Source organism: Delphinapterus leucas, chromosome 8 (assembly GCF_059928025.1).
Source record: "Delphinapterus leucas isolate spDelLeu-1000000601 "Yukka" chromosome 8, BTC_Dleu_Yukka2, whole genome shotgun sequence".
NCBI classification, from domain to species: Eukaryota; Metazoa; Chordata; class Mammalia; order Artiodactyla; family Monodontidae; genus Delphinapterus; species Delphinapterus leucas.
This window is the reverse complement of record NC_143136.1, coordinates 52214934-52241668: the sequence shown is the minus strand read 5'-3', so window position 1 is coordinate 52241668 and position 26735 is coordinate 52214934. Positions and strand designations below refer to the sequence as shown.

The following is a 26735-nucleotide window of genomic DNA, read 5'->3' as shown; positions in this document are numbered from 1 at the left end:
AACTGGCCAAAGAGATAGAAAAATTAGGTGTAGTCAAAAGAGCGTGGGCTTTGGTGTTAGTCCCACCCACTTTGTTAGCTGTGTGAGCTGGTGTAAATTATTTAACCTCTTGGAACCTGAGTTTCCCTCATTAGGTTGTTATAAAGGTGAATGAGAGGTTATATGTGAAATATTAAACTCAGGGTCTGGCATCTCATCCACACTTGGCTTGGTTAGAAGCAGATCAAGAAGAACCTTAATTGTCTAAGTAACAGGTTGTTTTCTGGAAATAAAAGGAAGGTTTCAGAGAATATTAAGTAAATAACTCAAGTTCTGCAACAGGCAAATCCTGAAGAGTCAGTGACTTAGTATAAGAACATTTACGTCTTGCTTGTGAAAAGTCTGCCGTGGGGTGGTCACGTCTTTCTTCTCTCCAGTCAGCTGGGTATCCAGGCTCCCTCAATCTGATGCTGCTGCCCTCTGATGGCATGGCTTCCCAGATCATCAAGGAAGGGAAAGAGAGAGATGGGAGAGGGGAAAGTGGCTCTCACGTGTCATCACCAGATGTGATGCATTGTGTCGATTCATATTTCTATGTGCCAGAATACAGCCATGTGGTTCCAATCTAGTGGCTTGGAAATGCAATCCTTCTGTGTGACTGGTGTGACAAGCAGCATCATGCATTTTGTCTGCTACGGTGTGCAGAGAGTAAAATAACCAGGAGATTAATTTTGAAAAGATTATACTGAGAGTACATACAGATGGTTGGGAGCAGAAGAAGGACTAGAATCCAGGATGCCCTTTAGAAGAGTATTATAATCACAGAAGGAAAGAGATAATGGAAGCTTGTGAATAGTTTAGAAACTGTGATTAGAAATGTCAGACAAGAGAAAGGAGTCAAAAAGATAAAATTCCAAGCTTAAATGGTGTTTCTATAGAAACACTAGCATTGTACGGGGAGACTAGATATGGAGAATGAGAATGAGGAAAGCATACTAGGTGGTATTCAAAATAGACTAAGTTATATAGCTGGTTGCTGTTATGATCAGGGGAGGAATAACCATAGAGAAGAGGAAAATGTACCTGTGAGAGACCTGGACATTCAAATATCTGGGAGAAAGGTCCAAATGTGTCCTATTTTGATTGGTAGAGTCACCGATGAGAAGTACCAAGCCTCCAGACAGATGAAGAGGGTCTCTGAATTGTTGCATGGTGAAAATCCTTCTCAGAACTTCTCTCTTGGATACAGTAATACTATTATTATTTTATACAGTGGCCTCTACTCAGGCACAGAATAACCGTACCTTCCAAGGACAATGACAGGAGGTTCTTGCTTTATCTATTTTTAAATGGGAGATTGGGAAGGAGATGGTGAGAAGTAGGGTAAAGGGGATAGTATACACAGGTTCACCCACATCTTCTGTATTCTTACTTGAACTGGGTAAAAACAGTGTTTTTAATGTTACATGTGAGAAAAATGATTGCCATGGGATTAACCTAATAGGTTTGCTAACTTATTGACAGGTGACATTATTTTGGCATTTGGGCATTGGATTATTCCTAGATGCCGAGCTGTAAATTGATGCTATGGCCTGAAATGCTTTCTTGTGATTAAGTCATAATAACGAAGACCCCTTGTTCACATGCTTTATTTGTCTAACTTGCCTTACTTATTCTGTATGACATTTCACAGGGGTTAACTATGCACTTCAAGATCCTGACCTTATGATGATGTAGGCATTTGAACTGGTTTCCTGATGCTTAGATGCTGTTGCCAAAAGTTTTGTTTCTATGTCTCACTACCGTCTCAATCACTTGACTAATGCCTTTGATGAGACAAGCACTCTACTCTCCCATCTCCAAACTTACCATTCCACTTCACCATGGCTACCACCATGCCACTGCTGCAAAGTTAGAAGGTGATGATTTTATGTTGATTTTATTTTTTATTTGTTTTGCATTGGACAAAGGGATGTGCAAACCGGAGGTAGTATATAATACAAACAGTTACCAACCTTTGGCAGCAACTCCATCTCTTAGAGACTAGACAAGAGAATAACCAGTCCTTGAAAGCAAACATGAACACTTGGAGTAAAAAGGCATCCTGGAAGTAGGGTATGGGGAGTGTCCCAGCCCTACAAGACATTTTCTTCAAGACCCAGAGATAGGAATCAACCCCCAAAGGCTTTATTTATTGGTATTTAATGTTTGTGTATACTAATAATAATGTTACCGTAGACTTTAACAGTTATGGGACTTTATTCATGAATTTAGGTGTCTGGTATTGTGCCACAGATATGAAAATGAAGAGGAAGCAGCCCTTGCCCTCCAAAATTTAAACTCATACAATATTATCTTCTAAAGGTGGCCCTATTTTGAAGGGCTTCAAGGGTGAGCAAAATAGATCCAAAATAGAGATTTCAGAGGCCTCTGATTGTTTTCAGGGATAAAGGTAGTTTAAGAGTTAAATAATACGGTCAAAGATTATGAGTTTTTCTGAGTTCATAGTCCTGGACCTCAGGGTGAAATCACTAACTACTCTTTAAAACAGATTAGTGATAAAGTGGGGCTATCACGTATGAAAGTAAATCTTGATACAATTAAGGAAATTCCTAAAATGTCTTTGGGAGCTTTCATTCTGTCAATCAACTCAGCCATCATATATTCTTACAATCTTTCTAGCACCTAATACATTTTCAGTACTTTATGCAAGAAATGGTTCTCATCCTGTACATTTCCATGAAAAGAACTAGGTTCTGAATCAAACCTAAAGATTAGTGGAGAGTCTCAGGAATGAAGTCATAACAGACTGTTCTCACGTGAAAACTTTACCCCTGCATTGCTATTCTCCCATTTTGCCATCTCATATCAATTTTAATAGCTTATGTCTCATCAGAGAGCGGTTATACTCTGACATGTTCCCTCCTGGTGCAAAATGGCAGCTACTAAAATATAAATCACTGCAGAGAATTGCTGGATTTAGAGCCAATTCTTCTAATCGAAAACAACAGCAATGTTAATTTCAGCTTGAGAATGATGACTTTTGTATGGTGATATAATGGTACAGACTATAATGGTGTCAACTACCAGCATAAAATATGCTTCAAATGGGCTACCTTTTTTACATTTAGACTAGGGTGACTTCTGTCACATTTCTTGCTTTGGCATGGAAACAGACAATCTATTAAATAAATATTAATCCCCAGCAGTCCTCAAAACAGGCTCAACCATAGCAGGATTTTAAATAACTTCATTAATTGCTTAACTACCTTTCCCCCAAACTCCTAAGGGATCCTTTGATGCTAGTCACTCTAATGAGTTACCAAGTGATTCATGACTTCAACCTGTTATCATGCAAAATACATTTCCAGTTGGAAATCTTTACAGATGGTTTTGCCGGAAAGTAAGTAACCACTCTAAGACTTTAAAGAGGGCAAATTCCATTTATACAGGGTATGAAGGAAAATGATTTGGCTTTCTTCTTTTTCCTTTTTTTTTTACGTTATACTCTAAAAGGGTGTCATGTGTACAGAAATTCAATTTGGGCAATACATGATCAAAGGAGGAATTCTATTTGAATGGTAAAGACCATCTGCATTATCTGTGGGTGAATTATCCATAACAATAGCGGTATCTATTGCTAGTCCTAACATTCCTTGTAAGATTTCATATCACTTCTCTCTTCCCAAAGTAGTCATTAAAAACACAGAATGATTTTTTATTAATCTAGACAGGATACAATTGAGAAGGTAACTATTTTTTCAAAGAACAAGAAGAAATGATTTTTAGAAATCTATTTTTCCAAAGTTATGTTTGTTGCTTTCCAATTGAATGGTAATCAAGCACTGAGTATTCTTTATTTTTAATAGTTTATTATTATCGTACTAACACTTCTACACAATTCTTTAAGGTACTGTAAAGCTAGTAAGGAGAAGTGTCCTTCCCGGAGAAGCCTTTCTGGTAGCCCTCTCTTCTCTGTTTTGTTCTAGACTGGCTGCCCTCCAGGAGCGGTGCAAAGCCATCATCTTAGCATGTCCTGTTGCCTCTGACCTGTGTGGAGTCACCCATTTCCAGTGTTCTGGTAGCTAAATAGAGAAAGAGGGCTAAGAGCCTTTCTTTTACAAGAAGATATCTTTGAGTCTGAGGCCTCACTAGAGATTAAACCTTTTATTTCCTGGAAAGATAATTGAGGGGTAATTGCTTAGCTCAAATAACCCTCTTGTCTATAGCCCCTCTTTTGACTCCCATCTTCAGAACCTGGTGTCTCCAATTCTCTAGTCTTTCTGGGGTTTTGTGGCACAAATCAGTTCCCTTTCATAGGGCCTACAGATTTCAACTTTCTATCTTCTTACAGTTTGTTGACGTTAGCTTTACTTTGTGGACTTTTTTTTTTTTTGTCTTCGTGGATGATGATAATGTTGATTTACCATCACTTTAGCAGTGTTAAGACACAGAGCAGTGACGAACAGATTCGTTGAATCTGCCATGTTAACTAGATATTGATGTTTGTCAAGTCTTGTCTTTTTGTCAGGGATCTGGGAGTTGACAAACAGTAGGTCTAATTTGAACAGAAAATATCTCCAATCTATATGACCGAAATGCTTTTCTTTTTAAATGTTTCAGTCATGTGGCTCCTCAGAGCCATAGAGGTTCCACAGAACTTCCCTGGGGAGCTAGCACCCAGGCAAGGCAGGAATAAAAGGCTGTTAGTAGGTGGGACTTCAGGCCACCAATCTTACCTCTCACCCCTAAACTAAGAAGTTTTATTTATACTTGTTTGAGGTATTATGTTTTGCATATGATTTTAATTGAACAAAGAGTTTCAAATATATAAAATGTTTGAACCCAGTTCAAGTAAGAATACAGTTAAATGCAGACTCTCCAGAATTCTTGAGAATAAGTGGCTAAGCTTTATGAGATCTGGTGCTTTATAACCCTTTATGTGCTGAAATGTTTGTCTTAATTGTTTTGTCTTCGCTATCACTTATACATAGGCTATCGGATAGGCTTCTGTGTCAGCACACAGTCACATTCACAGTAGAGGCTCTCTGTGCCTTAAAGAGATGTTGAATTGGTGTTGACCCAAAATAGTTGCCGAGTCCCTCAGATTGCACAGCTGCTCTAATTTGTGATTTTTATTTTCTCCTTCTTTTTGCTCTTTCTCATCGTTTACTCTTTTTTTTTCCACACACACATCATCTTGTTTACTCTTATAACAACTTATCCAAAAGTTCATTCTTTTTGCATTAGCTGTTTAGCATATGTAGATATCACAATCAAATAATTATTTTATTCCACATGGTACACTGTCAATTAGCCCACATTCCCTATAATCATCAAGAAAGAAGTGTTTCTATCTATTCCATGCTCACTTCAGTACTAAAGAGTTCATTTTCCTGGGCATGGAACCATTTCAGAACTTTATATTTTCAGAAAACTGAATTATTTTTATCAGAGGATAATTGATGATATGGGAAAGTAATTGATGCAGGTTCTCTATTTCATAGAGAGCCAAACGAGAGGTAGGTAAACACCTAATTTATTTCACAAAGGAACATGTCTCTCATGCCCTTCTTACTCATAGGCAGTTCCCACCCATGAGCTAGTTCTTTGTCCCTCCTTGGTCCACTTCATAGGCCTCCTGCATCTGTCAAATCTGAAAGGCAAGGAATTTATTTCTGAGTCAGTTTTTGGCCAGCTCTTTTAAATCACGTGTTTAAAATATACAATTTCTCAAATATAGAAAATCTATTAATGGACACATCCCATTTTATAAAGAAGTCCAATATATGAAATGTTTGGAGGCAACTCAGATTTTACCAAAGAAGATCTGTAGGCCTTGGAATAGGACCAAGTTTTGAATTATCTGAGGTTCAAGGCATGAATTAAACTTTGCTAAGGGGTCCTGTTTATGCACATACATACTCTAGGGGAGAAGCACATATACCAACTGACCATGTTCATAATTGTTATAATACAGTCAAGTGATGCTTGATGGTTTTTGATTCAGAGGCATATAAGTTATAAAAGTATATGATATTGAAAAGAGATGCTTCCAAACAAGCAGGTGTTCATTGACATTTTTGAACAAATTTTACCCATTAGCTCTTAATTACTAGACTACCTTACTGCTCTAAGACAAATACTGATAGGTAGAAGTTCTAGAACGTATTTCCTTTTTTTCCCCAAACTCCGTAACGAATTCCTCCATGAGTCAAGAACTCTGCCGTGCTGCCAGGTAAGACTTGCTCAGATAACACTGATGTTCTTGATGCTTCTGCAGCCATTTCCTGTGCTGGATCACATTCAGAAGTGACTCAAGGTGAACACTCAGTTTCAGTGTCCTTCCTTTTGCTTTTTATGTCTTTCATCTAAGATAGAGGATATGGATTTTTTTCAGATAGCATGTGTATGAATAGACTAAATCTTTTACTAGAATCCGATCACAAAACACCACTTTCTAAATCAGACAGCCTAAATTTAATAAAAGAAAAGAAAAAGAAAAAAACAAGAATCTTTTAGGTACCAGGAAAGTATGCAGGTGTAGTGAATTTAAAATGAACCAGTTTGAACCATGCCACAGGTCACATTTACCACCAAAGCCAAAATAATTCAAGTTCTGATTACAGCATTCTTGTACAGTTCTGGTAACACCATATTGTGGCTTCACCTGGGCATATTAACTTTTTACAACTGAGATGTGACGGTTGAGGAAAGTCATGTATTTTGGTTTTTATGGTTTATGTGTTTGGTGGTGCTTTTGCAACTGGGAAGATGTGCTGTGGTCTCATCACGCAAAAAAGACACCCATTTATTCACACCCTGGACAACTGTAGCTTAAGTGTTCTAACGTCTGCGTGACTAAGCATCTTGAAGGATAAATCACCTTTCCTCGTAAAGTTTTAAAAGGACTAAGGTTAAATAATTCGAAAGAAAATAAAGGGAACAAGGTCAGACAGATCAAATCAAGATTGATTTTTCAGAATAAGACTTCGTTATCTGTTCTAATAATATAGATTGGTGCTAAAGGATTTAACAAAGTATAAAGAAAATGGAATGACTTCTGAAGTCAGATTATTAGATGAGCAAGTTCGGATTCCTTAGTCACTCAGACTGAAGGATTTGGACCCTGTTCATTTAGCAAATGTTGATTAAGTACTCAAATAATTCATAAGATTTTCTAAGGTACTTGGATCCTTTGAAATAACTAAGCGTCATCTCTATCCTCAAGGTAGAAGGACATGATACTAGGTGACAGAAAATCAATATGAATATAAGCAGATCATTGCATAGCTATGTAGAAAGGAAACAAAGTCATGGGTAAAGCTGGGTAAAGAAGAAAGAGGGCAATTTACAAGAAGTCAAACTTAATTTCACCTAATACTCAGATATGTGGCTGATTTCTTTCTTGAGCACAAAAAAGCAAAAAGGAAAATTATGAGTCATTAACCATCATTTTTGCAATAAGCAGTTTTTGCTGCCAGTGTTCTTAGTGTCCATTTCTGACAATAAATATGTGCCAGGGCTTCCCTGGTGGCGCAGTGGTTGAGAGTCCGCCTGCCGATGCAGGGGACACGGGTTCGTGCCCCGGTCCGGGAGGATCCCACATGCCGCGGAGCGGCTGGGCCCGAGCCATGGCTGCTGAGCCTGCGCGTCCGGAGCCTGTGCTCCGCAACGGGAGAGGCCACAACAGTGAGAAGCCCAGGTACCGAAAAAATAAATAAATAAATAAATAAATATGTGCCAATAGACTTAGGAAGAAAATAATCCATAAAGTAAAAAGTTTAAAGGTTTTTAACGTTATAAGAATTACAGTTCAGGATTTAAGAACTATTGTTTTTAAAGAGCTGGATATATCATGCGACTAGCATTTTTATATTATGCCCATATATATTATTATATATATTCATCTTCCCTTTCATCATGCTCCCTCTCCAGTATTTCCTAGCTCTAATAATTGGCGTCATCGTCCTCCAAGTTGCCTAAGTAGGAAATGTGGGCATCATTCTTGATTATTACCACTCTTTCAGCCTTGATGCCCAATCCGTCGCCGAATTTTATACTTTTACAAGAGTTTGTTGAATCCTTCACTTTTCTCCATTCCCACTGCACTGTCTCTAATCGGTCTTTCCATTCTTTTGATCCCCACTTTCTTCAGTCCTCCAAATTGAAGCCAATGTAATTTTCTGAAGCACAAATCAGAATGGATCATTCCTAGTTTGAAATACTTCAATGGTTTCCCATAATCTGAAGGATAAAGTTCAAAATCCTTAGGATGCTTTGTCAAGCCCAACCTAACCTGGACCCTGTTTTCCTCACCAGCCTCACCTTGCAGTTCTGTGTGCTCCAGCACACATCTTCCTTCCTCAACTGTAGTAATACCGGGAATGCACTGTGGCAACATTTGTGTCTGGGTTTTCAAGCAAACTCTGCCTTTTGCATAAAATGTTCTTCCCTCCCATCTTCCCACAACCTACTATTACCTGTCCTTTGCACTGTATTCATAATTTCCTACCAGGTTTACATAATTTCCTACCTCAGTTTACTTAGAATTTCCATAATAAATTTTTTCTTGACTTCTATGCTTAAGTCTCTAGTGGGAGGGGTCAGTTGTTGTATTATAGCAGGTTCCCCTTTATTGTCATTGCATGTTTACTTATAAGTCTTACTTGCTATGTTACAAGTTAATTGTTGAGAGTGGAAATGGTATCTTATTTACCGTTAGATTATGGTGTAGCATGATGTCTGGCACTCAGTGAAGATGTACTGGAGGAGTTAATTAATCATAGACATTTTATATGTTCTTCTACAAAGCTTTGTTGAAAAGCAAGCAAAAACTATGCTAATGTCTAGAGACAAAACTAAGCTTCCCTAACACTATTTGTAGATAGTTCTTTGGTATTATTCATACTTGACTTTGTTTGCTCCACAAACTTTAACCTGGGCAAGCTAAAAATGATGAGCGCTAACATTGTCTGTCAGGTACTGTGTTAAATTCTTTACAAATATTATCTTATTTAATTTCAGTTACTCTTTTCCCAGCTTTATTGGGGTATAATTGGCAAATAAAATGGGAAGATATTTAAACTGTACATCATGATGATTTGATATACGTACACATTGTGAAAAGATTCCTCCCATTTAGTTAATTAACCACATTTATCACCTCACATATTTACCCTCCTCTTTTTGGTGTGAACGTCTAAGTTGTACACATTAGATCCTCAGGCCTTATTCATTGTATAATTGAGTTTGTATCCTTTTACCTGTATCACCATTTTGGTCAGCCTCCCATCCACTCTTCCTCTCCTCTTCATTTCCTCTCTTATGACCCTGGTTTAAGCTACTATTGTTTGTTTGTTTCTTCCTTTTTTTAAAGGTCAGATTTATTGAGATATAATTTACATAGAGTAAAATTCTCATGTTTAGTTCTACAGTTTGATAAGTTTTGGTAAATGTAAATAGTTGTGTAAACACCACCACAATTGAGATACAGAAGACTTCCATGTTCCCAAAAAGTTTTCTCATGGCCCTTTGTAGTTAATCCCCTCAACCCTCCCAATCAGTGACAATATCTCACCTCTTCTTTTTCTCTATAGTTTTGCCTTTTTAAGATTCTTATATAAATGAAATATTAAAGTATCTAGTCTTTTGTATTGGTGCAGGTAGAGGTAGTTTGTGTTGGTGCTGAATATTATTACATTTTATAGATATACCACAATTTGTTTATCTCTTTACCAATTAATAGACATGTGGGTTATTTCTAGTTTTTGCCTATTATTAAAAAAAAAGATTCTGTAGCATTCTTATACAGGTCTTTGTACAGACAGATTTTTTTTCTTTTGAGTAAACATCTAGAAGTGAAATTTCTGCATCATTTGTTAGGTATATGTTGACTTCTACGGGAAACTACTGAACTGTTTTCCAAAGTTGTTGTACCATTTTGCATTCCCACTAGCAATGTAAGAGTGTTTTAGTTGTGCTGCCTCCTTGCCAACACTTGGCGTTTTCAGTTTTTTTAAATGTTAGCTAATATAGTAGATGTACAGTAACATAAAAGCATATTATGCTTTTAGCTAGTAACTAATGATGTTGAGAAATTTTACATGTGCCTATTTTGCCACCTGCATTTCTTCTTTTATAAAGTATCTGTTCAGATCTTTTGTCATTTTTTTTAAAGAATGTGGTGTTTCTCTTTTTATTGAGTTATAAGAATTCTTTACATATGCTGAATCATTTACTTTAAGAGGTATGTGTTTTGCTAACAGACGTTGGCTTGTCTTCCTAACGGTGTCTTTTGAAGAGTAGTTTTTAATTTTGGTGAAGTCCAGTTTATTACTGTCCTATCTAAGAAATCTTTGATTAACCAGAGGTCACAAAGATTTTCTCTTGCACTTTCTCCTAGAAGTTTTATAATTTTAGGTGTTTGCATACGGTATGAGGTAATGCTAGAGATCAGTATTTCTGCCTAAGAGGTTCATTTTTTGCAGGTCATAGCTCTTTCCACTACACTAGAATCTTCCCTGTTTTGTAGGAGCTTATAAGGTCTTAATATCTACACTTATATTATCCCGAGCCAACAACTATTTGCTTCTATAGTAGGCATAGACCAGAACTGTCATGTTTGACTCTCTCATAGACATTATAAGTAACTAATTTTGAATGTCCCAGACCAGTTATCATTATCTAGATTCAGTGTGACTCTGTTTGGGCATGCCATATCATTGCTGTATGACCGGTGGACACTGAAGCAAATGGTGCTGGAAGCATAGTAGCAAATTAGATCCAGGTGATGTGGTGGGATCCCTTCTCTTGAATACTCATGGTAAGTTATATCAGACATGCTTTCACAGCCTTCCCTATAGAAGGGGGTATCCATAGTTCTAGTATTGTAATATCTTATCAAGTTACACTTTCTACTTTGTAGCATCCATCTTTATCAGAAGTATAAGATACTAGGTAACAAAAAAATGAATAATGACTTTTTCAAAACATGTATTTACTTTTTTATTTTTTAAGATGCCAAAGCAGATTTCATGATAATATATACAGAACTTAGTTTGATTTTTAGAGTTGTTGGAAAACTGGAAGTGAATTTCCCTTCTGGCTAGATGTCTGTTTGTGTTGTTGGCTCCTCCTCCCACAAATTTCCTCTCTATTTATTCTGCTTTACTCCACATGGATTCTATAGATTTGATTTAAATTGCAATGACTTGCACAAACATATCCACCCTAGAGAAGTTTGACTCTTTTAATAGTCTACTCACCACTAATGCTTCTTTTTCATTTGGGCTTTTAATTAGGATGAATTCCAAATTACTAGTTATTCTGATAGAAACACTGCTAATTACACAAAGCATCTTAATAAAGAATGGAAACACAATTCAGAGCATCCTCCTTGTAGTATCCTAATACCTAGTAGCTTTCAAATAGCGTTAAGGCACTTTTATTCCGTAGCAATTATACCATGGTATTAAAACTCTTGCTACTTGATGTTTTTCTAATGTTGGGCAAACTTTAGATATAAGGGCTTATGGAGAGTTCTTGATCCTTCAGATAAATCTTAAATTTGACTAACTAGAAAAGCTTAAGCAAACATATTGACTTACTGCTGAGGTTTTAAAATAAGTCACCAGAGTTGTACTAAAAACAGAGTGCAAAAACAAAGGAATAAATTTGATTTGCTCGATCCTGACACTCCTCAAAGTTTGTTACTGGATCCTAATCTTTTGTTTCCTTTTTTATATTACTATAATAGATTGCATTACTTACCCTGATTCTTCCTCCCCTCCTTGTATCCACGCCCTATGCTATGTGGTTTTGAAGTTTTCCTATCAAGAAGTGAAGTATTTTCACTGCCTCTTGATTCTAATTTCAGGCATGTGACTAGCTTAGGCCAATAGGGTATCAGTAAATGTGATGCAAGCAGAGACTTGAAGAAGCACTTTTAAGACTAGGTTTATGAACCATGAAATCTCGGGCGCAGACTAGGTGGCTGGTCCCAGAATGAGGGTGAAAGCCATATGAAGCAGGACCAAGTTGACCCAGCTAAAATCAGCCTGGTTTAGCTTACCCCCAGGTTACATTCAGATGCATGAGTGAACCCAGTGTAGATAAACTGAACCTTGCAGACACAGAACAGATGTTTACTGTTGTGTATATTGAGATCTGTCATTGTTTGTTGCCCAGGTGTTTTTAGAAAAAATCTGATACAATCACCAACCAGATTAAAAACCTTTTGGGTACAGGGCCTTTGTTTTATTCATTTTGTCTAGCACTCAGTAGGGGCTTATTTAATGTACATTGGTTGACTTCATGAATAAAGATCAATTGAAAATAATTTTTCTCAATTTTTTTTGTTGTTATTCTGAGAGATCATGCTACTAGCCATAATTGAATGTATCAAAATCTAATAATCTGTAATTAACCATCACATTTTTTTCTCCCAAGATCTTCAGGGATAATTTCCATGAGCCTCTCCCAATCCCTTGACATGGCTGGCGTTTAATAACTCTTAACAATAAGAACTTGTGCTGATAAGGATAAGTAGCCATCAATGTATGATCTGCAGATCATAAATGAGCAGTGCATGAAGCATTTTTTATTCCCCAGATCAACATGGGCTGTAGCATTTTATCTCAAGCCAGTTATAGAGCAAGTTGAAGGGTGGGCTATTTTTAACCTCACATTCTCCCGTTTCTTCCCCAAAATAAATATCCTTATCTTCTTCCCTGTTAAACCCTATTCCTTTTTTTTTTTTTTGCGGTACGCGGGCCTCTCACTGTTGTGGCCTCTCCCATTGCAGAGCACAGGCTCGGGACGCGCAGGCTCAGCGGCCGTGGCTCACGGGCCCAGCCGCTCCGCGGCATGTGGGATCTTCCCGGACGGGGGCACGAACCCGTGTCCCCTGCATCGGCAAGCGGACTCTCAACCACTGCACCACCAGGGAAGCCCTAAACCTTATTCTTAAAAATGGATCTAAATGACAGATAAATGAGGAATTGCAGGTAGTATTGCCTCTCATGAGGAGATTTGCATACTAACATTCATCCATTTTTTCAGTTATTAAATCATGCTGCGTGGCCACTCTGCCCAGCACCGTAAGAAGTGTTGGGTATGTAATGGTGACCAAGGCAAACATGATGTCTTCTTCCATGGAGCTCATGATTTGGAGTTGGGGGCAAGTGGGAAGAGACAGACACTGAATAGGAGCAGTACATGTTTGAAAAGGAGAGGTAAAGGGTATATTGGAGTGTATGGCCAGAGTTGCTAACCTAGTCTGCAGAGGCAGGGGATTCCCCTGGGGAGATGCAGTTTACACTGGAAGAAGAAGGTGGAGTTGGCCCAAGAAGTATGGGAAAATCATTCCTAGAAAGGGGACTGTTTATATAAAAGTCCTGGGAGAGATAGATCATAGTTTGTTCTAGGAACTGAAGGTAGTCCAGGGCGGCTGGAGTCAAGAAAGGGGGATGATCCTTGATGATGATAACTTGAAGAGTGTTCAAAATTTTGTTTGTCAGAATACTGTCTAAGAGTAGCATTTGGGTTATCTGGGATGCTTGTTAAAGAAGCAGATTCTGGAGTTTCCCCCTGTATTACATGGTTAGAACCTCTAATCAGAGTCTCTGATCTGTATTTTAATAGGTTCATCCAGCAATTCTTATGCCCCCTAAATTTTGAGAACCGCTTGCCTAAAGGATTAACAAATAAGCAAGAGTTGTTCCTGTTCTACTTTTTGTGGCTGGTCTGGTAGCCATCTTTGTACAGCTCTGTAATCATTTACATGATCTACTGCTAGATTCTCTCATTATCAGGGTCTCTATTCTTAACCACTGCTCTTTAAATAATATATTTATTGGCAATTCCAGATGACAGATGAACATGTACTAAGATGATGTGTGTCCACATCTGATTTTTCTAAATATCCCTCGGTAAACGAATAAATGGATGCTCAGAGAATATCCGTGATGCCATATTTAAGGTTCCTGTGCACATTTTGTTTAGCATTACAAATTGACTGTCTAACAGAATTAGGTAGAGAAACTATGTATCAGATCCATGATGCTTTGTGAATAATTGACTAGCCACACAGGTGCATACGAGCGCAAATGCGATTTCCTTCTTTTTGTGAGGAATAATATATATTATTAAAAGATGGTGGTTGGTGGGGGGAGATTCCAGGGATTCCTTGTCATCTTTACGATAAAAAAAATGTTATGCCTAGTTCAGTGTATGATTTATCATGTAGCCAAAGTTTTCTAAATTCCTTGCCGTTGTTGTGATATCACCTATACCACTGTTGCTCTGAGAAAATAGAATTTTATGATTTATTCTGATAGTAACTGTTATGCTTTAAAGAAAATTGGCTCTATTTTCTTCTTTTCTGGTGATGGGTGTTGCTACAGCACATTGCTCTAGTCATCCTCCCTGAAAGCACTCTGCACCCTCACCTTGTAGCTTTCGTCACAGTGGCAGTGATGTAATAAACCATATAATGATTCATTTCATGTTTGTCACTGCCACTATATAATAAACTTCAAGCAATCAAGGTTCATGGCAGAAGTTTAACTTATACTATGTTCCTGGCACAGAGTAGATGGATAGAAAGCAGTGGAGAACCCTGTTTCCTCCGCTCATTCTTCTCTTGGGTTTCCTAGGGCTGTTGTGCATAGTGGGGCCCCTATAAGGAGGCAGAAGGGGACCCCGGTAATAAGCTGCTCTCCCCTCCTCCAAACCTCTGCTCAGTCCAGACTCAATCCCTCCCCCTTTGTCTCTGAGTGTCAGACGTCCTGCCACTGTGGACATATACAGATGGGGACATCATTTATTCTCACACTAGTGAAGGTTTTAGTGCACTGCCAAATCACTGCCTTCACACATGGCCAGGGTCAGCCTCACGCCACTATTCATGTAGCACATACCCAGACTCCTTCATAGAGAAAATGTATTGTGAAAAACTATACTATTTCAGACACTTCCTTAGTCAACTCCCAAAGTTGACCTCAGAGAGAGAAATCAGGCACTTCGTATACTTCTCTTCACTTTTGCTGTCAGAGACAGAACACGGGATGGTTGAAATACAGTTCTAGTAGAGTTTCATATTTCAGTGTTTTTCAATTCTGATGTTATCAACACAGTAATTTGCCACATACAGTACAGCTATAAAATAAATCATTAGAAATATATATGTTAGGCCTTTCTCACCTTCTGAGATGGCCCACACTCTGTCTGTGGAGTGTGTTTCTTTCTAAATAAATCCACTTCTTACCTATCACTTTGTCTCTTACTGAATTCTTTCTGTGAAGAGACATCAACAACCTGAGCTTCATTAAGTCCTGAAACCAGGTGTGTGATCTCAGTTGGAAGACTGTGGGTTTTGGCAGGGTTTGAGTCCTGGCTGCATGGGTTGAAGTCCCAATCTGGGTTTTGTCTGGGTTCGAGTCCTGACACGTGGGTTCAAGTCCCAGTCTGAGGTGCACGGTTTCAGCTGGCAACCACGAAGGGACAGTGATCAGGTAAGAAAATGTTGAGAGTTAGGTCTTGGTTCTAAAGAGGCCCGTGACATGCCACGAGCCAGGCATACTGGGGAGGACACTGCTGATGTCTGCTTATTTTTTGACCGGTGGGTCAACCCCACGTACTTATGCACATCCAACAGCAGGTCCAGGACAGAATTGTTAATCTCTATACTCTTACTGACTCTGAGGTTTTTCTCCTACATTCTTGCATTCTTGTTCATTCCTGCTCTATTTCTTTCTTTCTTCTGTTAACCCCAGAAGACCTGTGTGACCGCCAAGGTGTACTTTTTATTGCTTTACTCCCCTCCCTCTGACCCTTACAAATGCTGACCCTTTATTCCCAACTTATAGCTAGACCAACTCCCACCCCTCATCAACACCATTAGGGATGTCTTCTGTGCTGTTTCTTTGTGACTTTTGGGCCACACCTGGTTGGGAGACTACCTTGGAAGGGAAGACATCTAAAATTGTAAGTGCAAATCTTGACCAAATTGCGCGGTGGATTTTGACTTAAAAGTGGAATTTTGGATAGCTCAGGAGTTAGAGATGTCACCTCAGGTTTGTATGAAATGCATTAGGCTGCATCAATCCCAAGCAATACCCCTCTTGGCCATGTACTCCAAGATTGGGAAAGACTTGGACAACAGGAATATAAAGAAAAAAACTTAGTAGGTTATGTAATCAGGTTTGTCCACAATATGAGTTAGGAAATTTAAAATGGAGTGAAGTACCCCATGTTCAAATTTTCATGGCCTTGTATCTAGGCAATGGAAACCAAAAGGAATTTAAGGCGTGCGTAGCTCGGAGAGATAGTTCTAGGAGGACACAGAGGACATTTTAACTGATCCACCCTACAGGGCCATGGATCCCAAACAAGCGTGGATCCCTCCTCCCCCGACTTATAGGCTCTTCTGGCTATGGATTTCATAGCCCAGTCTGCCCAGACAACAGGCACAAAATTCAGAAAGCGGTCCTCAGACTCCAAGGAATGATTTGTTCCAATTGGCTTATTTGGTTTTCAGTAATAGGAATATGGCCAAAAAGTCTGAACACACCGAGAGAAACATGCAAAAGACCCAAATGATTGCAGTGGCTTTGACTGCTCAGAGACCACCAAAGGGGAAGCCAGCTTTTCTGGGCCAATCTGGCCCTGGCAGACCACAAGGCCCACGGGTACCCATACAAGGCCCTGTGTGGACAAAAGGGGCACTGGAGGGAGGATTGTGATTGATGTGCCCTTTGCAAACAGCCAGGGCATTGAAAGGGGGAATGCCCCAGATGCCAGAGAATGATGGGGGCCCCTCAGCCATTGATGGTTTTGCAATCAGAAGACTGAAGGGGCCCAAGGCCAAGAGAGTGGTTCTACCTAAAGATACCATCTACATAACTAATGTCGAGCCTCGGGTGTTCACTGATGTGGTGGGCCACTTGATAGAATTTCTTATAGACACTGGTGCAGTCTTCTCAGTCTTAACCCAAAGGATTGGAAACCTTAACAATCATAAGGAATATGTTAATGGGGTTGTCAGGGAAGAGACAAGGGCACACTTTCCTGGAACCCCTTTTGTGCAAGATCAGTGGCCAGCTGTTTTTACATTCCTTTCTGTTTGTGCCTGACTGTCCCATCCTTTTACTGGGAAGAGATTTGTTAACTAAGTTAGGCACCACTCTGTTTCTTGAGGGGTAAGGGAACCACCCGCATCACCAAATGGTTCCAGCAAAAAGGAAAAGATAAACTGAAGCTAAAATTGAAGTTTAGTAGACCCTGGAATGTGGAATATCGAGGTTCCGGGCTTGGCTAAAGATATCCAGCCTGTGATTATTAAGTAAAAAGGGTTATATAGTGTCTACATATAAGGTACAAATTTCTTAAACCTAGGGAAGATCCTCAAAAATGTTTGTAAGTAGATTACCAAAATAGGAGGCCACTGGTCTGACTAAACTGACCATAGGTGATATTCAGAGCCTGATAAAAATTTTGGAAGATGCCTTCTCCCCTAAGCTAAAAGAATAAAAGTAAAACTTTCCAACATATGAATGGGTGTGTCAGTCCTTCAGTATCATTGAGGTAACCACTCAATTCTTTGAAAAAGAAAACAAAACTGTCCTTGTTTTACAAACGTAGTCTTTACAGGACCAGAGGTGTGGCTCCAAAAATAATCTAAAACCCACCAATCCTTTTATCACTCCCCAAACCTTCCCTATTTACCTTAAGAGGCTTGTAAGTATTAAACAAAGGGGAAACAAAGTCATCCTAGGAGGAAACTGCTTGTAACTTTGGGTTACAAATGTCCTATATGGTCTTCTCAGGAACCCTTATCTCTGCCATCTTTGTAAATGCAAATTTTAAAAAAGAGGGTAAAGAAATTTAGAACTTGTCAAGGATAAATATAAATCTTAAGTGTCTTTTCTGTAAACACTAGTGAAAAGGGTTTAGCCATCTAGGTAGGTGACCTTGATTTGTTCCATCTGTTAGAAGCCCAATTTGGATCCAACCCCTTGTAAATGATGGCGTTTATGTTGTACATGACTCAGGGCTGAAGTTTTGGAATGGGAACTGAGACCTCAGTGTTTGTTTGTGTGTTCATATGTATCTATATGTGTGTTGTAGGTGTATGGTATTGCCAAAAATGAATTTGTAAAAGAGCTCTACTTAATTGGCTTAAAAAAAAAAACAAGTGCTTATATAAATACTCAGAAATAGAAAACAATCTGGCCAGAATGAATTTCAGGTTCATGTCATCTGGAAAATATTCAGTACTAAACTGATATCTGGTGTTGAAGGTGGCTTTAGCTTGTTGGTTTGATTAATATAGACATGTTAGAGTCATCAATGTCAAGTATAATACTTGTGTTGTAACGAAGTTTATTAGAGGTCAAATAAGACCTTATTCTATCTGCTACACATTTGTCAACAAGAAAAGTGTGTTTCTCTCTAAATAAATTCACTTCTTACCTGAAAAAAAAAAAAAAAGAAATATATATGTTATGTACTAAGGCTGGGAAGGGGTGCAGAGTGGCAGTTGATGCGGGGACTTTAGCAACAGGGTGAAAACAAACAAAAATGAGCATTGACCACCAAGGAAATGTACACTAAAAATCATGTAAGGGCTTCCCTGCTGGCGCAGTGGTTGAGAGTCCACCTGCCGATGCAGGGGACGCGGGTTCGTGCCCCGGTCCGGGAGGGTCCCACATGCCGCGGAGCGGCTGGGCCCGTGAGCCATGGCCGCTGAGCCTGCGCGTCCGGAGCCTGTGCTCTGCAACGGGAGAGACCACAGCAGTGAGACGCCCGCGTACCGCAAAAGAAAAAAAAAAAAATCATGTTGTAATAATAAAAGTAATATTAAACACTAGTGAAACCAATAATCAAATCTGGTGATAGAAGGTGGGCTCAAATATATCAAAAGATTCAAAAATTAAAATAAGAAAACTCCTAATAGGATATAAATGCTAAATGTTAAATAATAAAGAAAATTTCATGTTGTATCATGATTTGGTGATTCAAACATGATAACAAAATAATTTATAGGAGATGGTAGAAGAACAAGAAAGCAGATGCGGCCAAGTATAATTTTAAAGTCAATCAATATTGGGATCTTTACCTAGACTACCCTACCTTGACTATTGCAATAACCTTTGAAAGGACCGTGCCACTTGTTCATCAGGCTTCTTTCTGATTCCGCTGTTAAGTTACTTTTTCATTCATGTATTCATGTCTTGAAGGCCCCATTGAATGTCAGCTGTTCTGTGAGGCCTCCTCTGATAACCAGCTGTAAGAATGTCTCTCTCCTTTAGAGCTTTATCAGCACCTCTCTTATTTATGACTCTTAAAATGTTCTACTTTGTATTTTAGTGACTAATGCAAGTTTTTAAAACTTTCCTACTAGTCCATAAACTTTTGAGGTGAAATTTCTCTTTGACTGTGCACTCCATAGGGTGTATTAAAACACCCAGCACACAACAGATTCTCGATTGATAAATGTAGATAGTACATGATTTTCAAGAAGAGATTTTATACAGAGAGCGTCCATCCTTCCCTTTCTTTCCCAAATCCCCTTCTCTGCTTTTCTCAACTTGGTGGTGATGCCCACTGGAGACTTAGCTCCTTATGAAACTTTCCATGAACCCCAAGTTCAAAGTGGTCTCTTCTGTGACACAAACCCATGTATTCAACATCCAAATGTTTGAATCACTGTGTCAGGCATTCTGTTACACGTTGAGTGCTACCTCACATGGTAGGTCACCATTTTTATGTTTGTCGGCCCCCACTCATTCAAGATGGTAAACTCCTCCAGAATAGGGATCCACATTTTACACATTTTAGAGCTTATTGTCATTTGATATTTATTCCATCAATATATGTAGTAGTTAGTGACAGGCCCAGAACAGTGCTTCCCATCTGTTGCTTCTATTTTGTTCCTGAGTTATCCTAATCATCTAGAACATTCTTTGGCATATAGTAGGTACTCAATAAATATTTGTTGAAAATTTATTTCTAATAACTCTTTTTTTTTGGGTGGGGGTGTACGCGGGCCTCTCACTGTTGTGGCCTCTCCCGTTGCAGAGCACAGGCTCCGGACGCGCAGGCTCAGCGGCCATGGTTCACGGGCCCAGCCGCTCCGCGGCATGTGGGATTTTCCCGGACCGGGGCACGAACCCATGTCCCCTGCATCGGCAGGCGGACTCTCAACCACTGCGCCACCAGGGAAGCCCTCTAATAACTCTTGAGTTAAAGGTTGAGTCTTTTGGCAGCAGCTCCTACCAGTTGATTTCCTAGCTGTGAGAAGGAGGAAGCCATGTGCCCTCCCAGCCTGCCTGTACAGCAGCAGGCGGGTTATCTGGACCGTTTCTGTAGGCATGTTCTCTGTGATCCTCATTTCACTTCTTCTTTGGCATGCTTCCTCCTTGGGAGCCCTGTGCCGGGTCAGAGTGGCCTCTACTTGGAGATGCTGTCATTAATGATGGAGATCAATTGTGTTCTTTCCCCAAAGCCAAGTGATTTTTCTCTGGTTGTTCTGAATACATAACCTGCCTCCTCATTCGGAATTTTCCTTAATCATGTGATAATTTCCAATATAGTCTCCTTGAATTAAGATGGATAAATTTATCTCCGTTCACTTATCATTAGTAAGCATATGATAATTCACCTAAACGTGAAGGTATTGGTTAAGTTATAGTGGTTTGAGTACTTGTAGCCAAATGCAGTGGTGTTTAGTCACATGAAGGCAGAGCTTAGAACACTGATCTGTGTTTCTCTTTTTGCTGTTGGAGTCCTTCCCTTGCAAGGTCCCTCCTTCCTTCCCCCCTCTGTTAGTATATTGGATTTTTTATTCATATTATGATTTGACCCCTTTCTAGAGGAGTGAAAATTTTATGTAACTCATAATACTGTGAAATGTATTTTGGAAAAATATATAATTATTATTATTGCATCTATTACTTGTGAAAAAAGTGTTTGGTCAAAGGGAATGAGAAATATCTGTAACTGTTATATGTGCACTCCTTTTGCTCATAAAACTAAGCAATTCTAATAGATTAAAATTTATCTAAGTCACGTCTATCTGATGAGTGGCATTTTTCTTGCAATAAGATCACAAAGGATATTTTTATCTTTCTCAATTCAGCAGTCAGGTTAAGGTTCCCTAATAGAAGGCTCCATTAGTCTTGCCACTTTTAGTAGCATTTGTTTTTAACTTCATTCTCTGTGAGTAAGGGGGAGTAGACATGTGACTTTGCAGGTGCAGAGAGGAAAATGAGAAAGCTTGAGTCTTCCTTCCCTCTGAAGAGAGTACTATTAGACCCAACCGTTTGATTTCCCCTTTGGTTATGTGGATAAGAATGATCAACTCTCAGGGAACATCATCTAAGTCACTTCTCTGCTTAAAAATGTTGCAGGAGTTCTCACTGCCCATATCAGAGGTTCTCAAACTTTACTGATCATTAGAATCACCTGGATGGCTTGTGGAACCACAGATTGCTGGGTCTGGGATAGGGAGCATACATTGAGAATCCTGGCCTATAAGATAAAGACTAAAATTCTTATGCCCTAAAATGTTCATCATAGTCCAAAGGTGGCAGAGATTACTGGTTAAGGGTGTGAGCTCTGGAATCAAAACCCTGAGGTTCAGAGTTCTACCACTTACTCCCTTACCTACTGTGTAACCATGACCAAGTTATTGCATCTGTAAAACTGGGATAATAATAATAATATCTCCCTCTTAGGGTTTTTATGCATATTATATGAGATTGTACGTTGTAATATGCTAAAAATAATGCATAATAGTTCCAGATGAATATCAGCTATTATCATTATTATTTTTTATCTCTCCGATCTTTCTTAGTTGGATGTCTTAGTTCCAGCCATCCCAGACTTATTCTAGACTAAGTTACATCTAGTTATATCATCATTTTTCTCTCCTTGGAGTCTTCAAATGTCCAGTTTTCTCAACAGAGTTTCTACCTTTTCCTATTCCCATCTTCAACTACCTAACTCCCACTCATTCCTGAAATCTCTACTTTTATGTTACTTTTCCAGAGAAGCTCAGACCAACCACAGTTGTATGTACTTTGCCATTGAAACACTGTTGTTTATATACTTGTTATTCATATCTGTCTTCTCTACTAGACTGTAGGCTCATGAAGGCAGACCGTCTGTTCATTGGTACAATCACATGCCCAGTAGTTACTGAATGAGTGTTGGGTTGGCAAAAGTTCGTTCGGGTTTTTCTGTAACATCTTATGGAAAAACCCAAACGAACTTTTTGGCCAACCCTGGTATTTGCTGAATACATGAATGAATCAACACTCATGCTGTCCTTTGGGGCCATGGCTCGGGCTCACAAAGAAAACCATACGGAGAGATGTTGCCCAATCACTGGAAAGTGTGCCAATGCTGGAGATTTCAATTTTATTGCTATTGTTCCACACTGAGGATAGAAGTGAGTGACAATTGATAGCTAGCACCTTCAGTGAAGTTCCATCAGAGGTATATGTCAGGTCACACTGTGTTACTATAGGGATTTCAGTTTCTTTAGTATTTTGACATGTCATTCTACTATTATTTAAATCCTAAAAAATGATAAGGCTAAGAAGGACTCTGGGGAGCATATACCAACATAGTAGTTTTACAAGTTTGGTATGGCTATTTTGTATAACTTACATAGCACAGTAGTTAAAAGCATAGATAAAGAACTAGAGCGCTGTTGTATGACCTGCTGATGACTTTGGTCAAGGTTTACCTTTCTGAGACCAGATTCTTCCTCTCTAAAATGGGCATAATTATAATTACCAAACAGAGTTATTTTGTAAAGCACTTAGTATTTACTCTTAAGAACTAAAGGAGAAAGATTTTAGCTCTTCATTGCTTTATGACATGGCTTTTATGTTTTCCTGCTCATGGACATTCAGCTGAAAGCTAATAGTGTATATAACCCTGCGCTGACTTGATTGTGTGAAAGGAGAAACAGTTTGGGCATTTAATGAGGGGAGCAGTAGAAATGACGATCAAACAGTAAAAAGTCAGTGATGCAATCACTCTAAATGCAATCTTATCTCTTTCCCCATCCCCCAGAATTTTTAAAAAATAAATCAGCAAGATAATTATCCAACTACACTGAGAACAAAAAAAAAGTCAGTGATGTAATCTGTAGGAAATCTCCATAAAACTGCCATTCAGAATTATTTGAGGCTCTCTAAGTATAGAGCACATAGGATCACCTAAGAGTTTGATTAGTGGAGAATTTTGGCTGAGTTTGTCTTTAATGAACAGTGTAACAGTCTATAATTCTGTTTCCATATTTACCTGTGATGCAAGGTGCTGGGCTTTTGCACAGGGCAATCACCAATTCTACATCAGCTTTCTGCTATTACCCTTTCATATAGGATCAGATGGGTCAGATGACTTCTAAAGATTAAGCAGGGGAAGTGCCAATGATTCTGGAACAATTGGAAGCATTCTCTTCTCTGATCCGCTTCTCTTCAGGCTGTGCTAGCAGGCTTTCCACACAATGCCACTAATGAACTTTCTGTATCAAACGATAATTGCCCATGTCAGTTGTCTGTCTCCCTCACAGACTGTTGGCTCCTTGAGGACAGCAACTATGTGTTATTCATATGGGTACCTCAGTGCTTGGCACAGTACTTGGCCCAGAGTAGGGGCTCCACTGTTGATGAACTGCAGTTGAACTGAATGGAATGCATTAAGATTCATAAAGTATAAGGGACTAGAGAACCATCTAAGTTGTCTCTGAGATAGTCACAACTTGACAATGAACCATTTTGAAATTGTGAGGCCACCAATCAAGAAAGGTTCAAGTACAAGTGTGTAGATTTGGGGCAAGTCATCTGTTTCTCTAAGGGAGAAATGATCTGGCATCTGCTTCTTCTACCCCCTGCCATTTTAGTTGACAGAACCAAATTGAAGAAGCTAAAAAAGCCTTTAAGACTCAGATTATATGGATCAACTTCACTGCCAAATTCATAAGTCCCATCTTCATAGTTTATACACAGTCAAATTAGTAGTTCTCGATGCTCCTTGGTGATTTAAGAAGGCAACAATACTGACAAAATAGGATTCTAACTAATCAATTTCTAAAATGCCATTGAGGTAAAAGTCGCTCTTTTTCCTTAATATTAGCCATCTAATAATCTTAGCAGAGAATCCTTGACAAATTCTTTAAGAGACCTCTTCAGAAGGAAACCTGAAATTGAATGACAGGGGCACAACTACCGATATAATTTCTTTAACTGCTTTACATTCTCTTCACCAAAACTCTGTACAGAGTGGTAGCCCTACTAGCAGAAGTCCGTGATCCAAAGGAGAGTCACAAGTTGACTTGCTTTTCAAACCCAGGAGAAAACAAGCCCTTTATCCGTTTGGGGTTAGGAAGAGGAGCCAGACCATAAAGGGATTTCAGTTTTCTCTGCGAGTTGTAGCCCTTGTGAATTCTCTCCTCTAGATCACAGAGGGGGACGTTAGAGACAGACCTTCTCTGCCCTTCAAGTTAAAGTGACTTCTCTATAAAATTAATTAAAATGCTGTTACTGTATGTCTCACTAAGTTCCCACCTCCTCCAAGTACTTTCCATACAGAAACGCAAATGGATTAATATTTTAAGTCTAATTAAAAATAACTGCAAAATAGTGTTCTGTCATGCCACAGTCGACATAGATCAACAATGAATTTCAACTTGAACTCTAGAGAAGAAAGATCTCATATTATATGCCTGAATATGCAGTAAGCCTACGAATCATTCAGTCACAAGGTTTAGAAAGTACAATAGGTACTCACATGAATAAGAAAATAAACAAGATGAGATTCTGTGTTACTGTCAAAGCCATAGAATGCCTATTATTCACTCTGGCTATGTATCTACACAACCTAAACACCTAATTGAAAAATTAAAGATAAAATTCAGTGATTTCACCCATATAATATTGAGCAATTTTTAGAAATTTCCCTCCATCATAAAGACTGAAGTTTTTAGTTATAGGCATACCTCAAAGATATTCTGGGTTCGGTTGCAGATCACCGCAATAAAACAAATACCGCAATAAAGTGAGTCACATGCATTTTCTGGTTTCCTAGGACATAAAAAAAGTTATGTTTACACTATACCTATAGTCTGTTAAGTGTGCAATAGCATTATAACCAAAATAATGATGTACATACCTTTAAAAACTATTGTATTGCTAAAACGTGCTTACTGTCATCTGAGCCTTCAGCGAGTTGTAATCTCTTAGCTGGCAGAGGGTCTTGCCTTTATGCTGATGGCTGAGGACTGATCAGGGATGTGGTTGCTGAAGGTTGGGGTGACTGTGGTAATCTCTTAAGATAAGGCAGCAGTGAAGTTTGCCGCACCAGTTGACTCTTCCTTTCACTTGAACGATTAGAGGCTGTTTGGGGGTTCTTAATAGGCCTAATTTCATTACTGCTGTGTCTCAGGGAATAGGGAGGCCTGAGGACAGGGGGAGAGATGGGGAACGGTCGGTCAGTGGAGCGGTCAGAACACAAACAACATTTATCGATGAAGCTGGCTCATATAGGCATGGTTTATGGCACCCCCGCCAAAATTACAACAGTAACATCAAAGATCCCTGATCACAGATTACCATAATAAATATAATAATAATGAAGATGTTTGAAATATTGTGAGAATTATCAAAATGTGACACAGAGACATGAAGTGAGCAAATGCTATTGGAAAAATGGCACTGATAGATTTGCTTGATGCAGGGTTGCCTCAGACCTTCAATTTGTAAAAAAACACACTATCTGTGAAGCACGGTAAAGTGAAGCACAATAAAGTGCAATGGTATGTCCATGCTTATGTATATACAATGTTATATAAAAGTCTAATATGAGAGATTTTTTTTCCTGTTATTAGAAATAAGATATTTTCTTTTCCAGAACTCTTTCTGAAGAAAATGTTCTATTTAGGCCTAGTGATAATACAAAACTAACCTGGCACTTGTTTGGGGAGAAATGAAAGTTTTTCTGACTTGTAGCTTGAGTATATATTCAACTTACAAATTTGGAATAGCATATACTTAATGCCTAGAAATATCATCAGAATAGGGATAAGACAGGAATAGATTTTAGATAAGTAGAACAGAAATCATAGGAAGCTAACATTCTAGACATTGCAGCCTCAGGAATGGCTTTGGTTTACAAAGTAACATTAAACCAATTTCTCTTTGGTAAAACTCTTAGAAATAAAGGGTACATATATTTGGGTTTTATGGTTCTGACCTTGATCCGGACAACAAGCAGCTTGGCAAAGCCTCCAAAGAAAACAATAGAGTCCCATTTTTAAGGACCTGAGAGGGCCTCCAAGAGAACTTAAAAAAAAATACCCTCTATTTTCCTCTCTAATATACATGACATTCTGTATAAATTGACATCAAGCCTCAGTTAAAAAGCCATAGTTTTAAGAAAGAAAATTTGGATTCTGATAAGTCATAGGATAGCAATCTTACCCATGTTTCTGAAATTCGTATAACAAAATGAATCCAGTCTAAAAAAAAGCAGCCATGAAGTTTATATCACGAGTAGACTGTAATCCTTACAAAGCTTCCCGAAGGGTTGACATTCAATCAACAAAAGTTGTCTTTGTTTCCTCTTGTTCTCATCAAAATGAAAATTTTTCCAAAGACTGGCATGTCTGCAACTGCTTCGCAGACTACAGTTCATTAAAAAACTGTAGATAAAATTCTTTCACTTAGAGCACGTCTGCTTTA

General features: G+C 38.7%; 2 long non-coding RNA genes across 4 annotated transcripts in view; one reads left to right on the top strand and one right to left on the bottom strand.

Moving 5' to 3' along the window:
* Nucleotides 1-26735, top strand: part of LOC149748555 (uncharacterized) — a 264753-nt gene that overhangs the window by 144766 nt on the left and 93252 nt on the right. The gene's annotated exons all lie outside the window — the stretch shown is intronic.
* On the bottom strand, nt 509-25601 carry LOC111171625 (uncharacterized). Of its 2 annotated transcripts, none has more exons than XR_002643689.3 (3): nt 25168-25601; nt 24995-25079; nt 509-6350 (listed from the first exon to the last, which is right to left on the bottom strand). It is a non-coding gene; the product is annotated as an uncharacterized LOC111171625 (long non-coding RNA). The 2 variants fall into 2 exon arrangements; XR_016394116.1 differs by having other exon boundaries at nt 509-5635.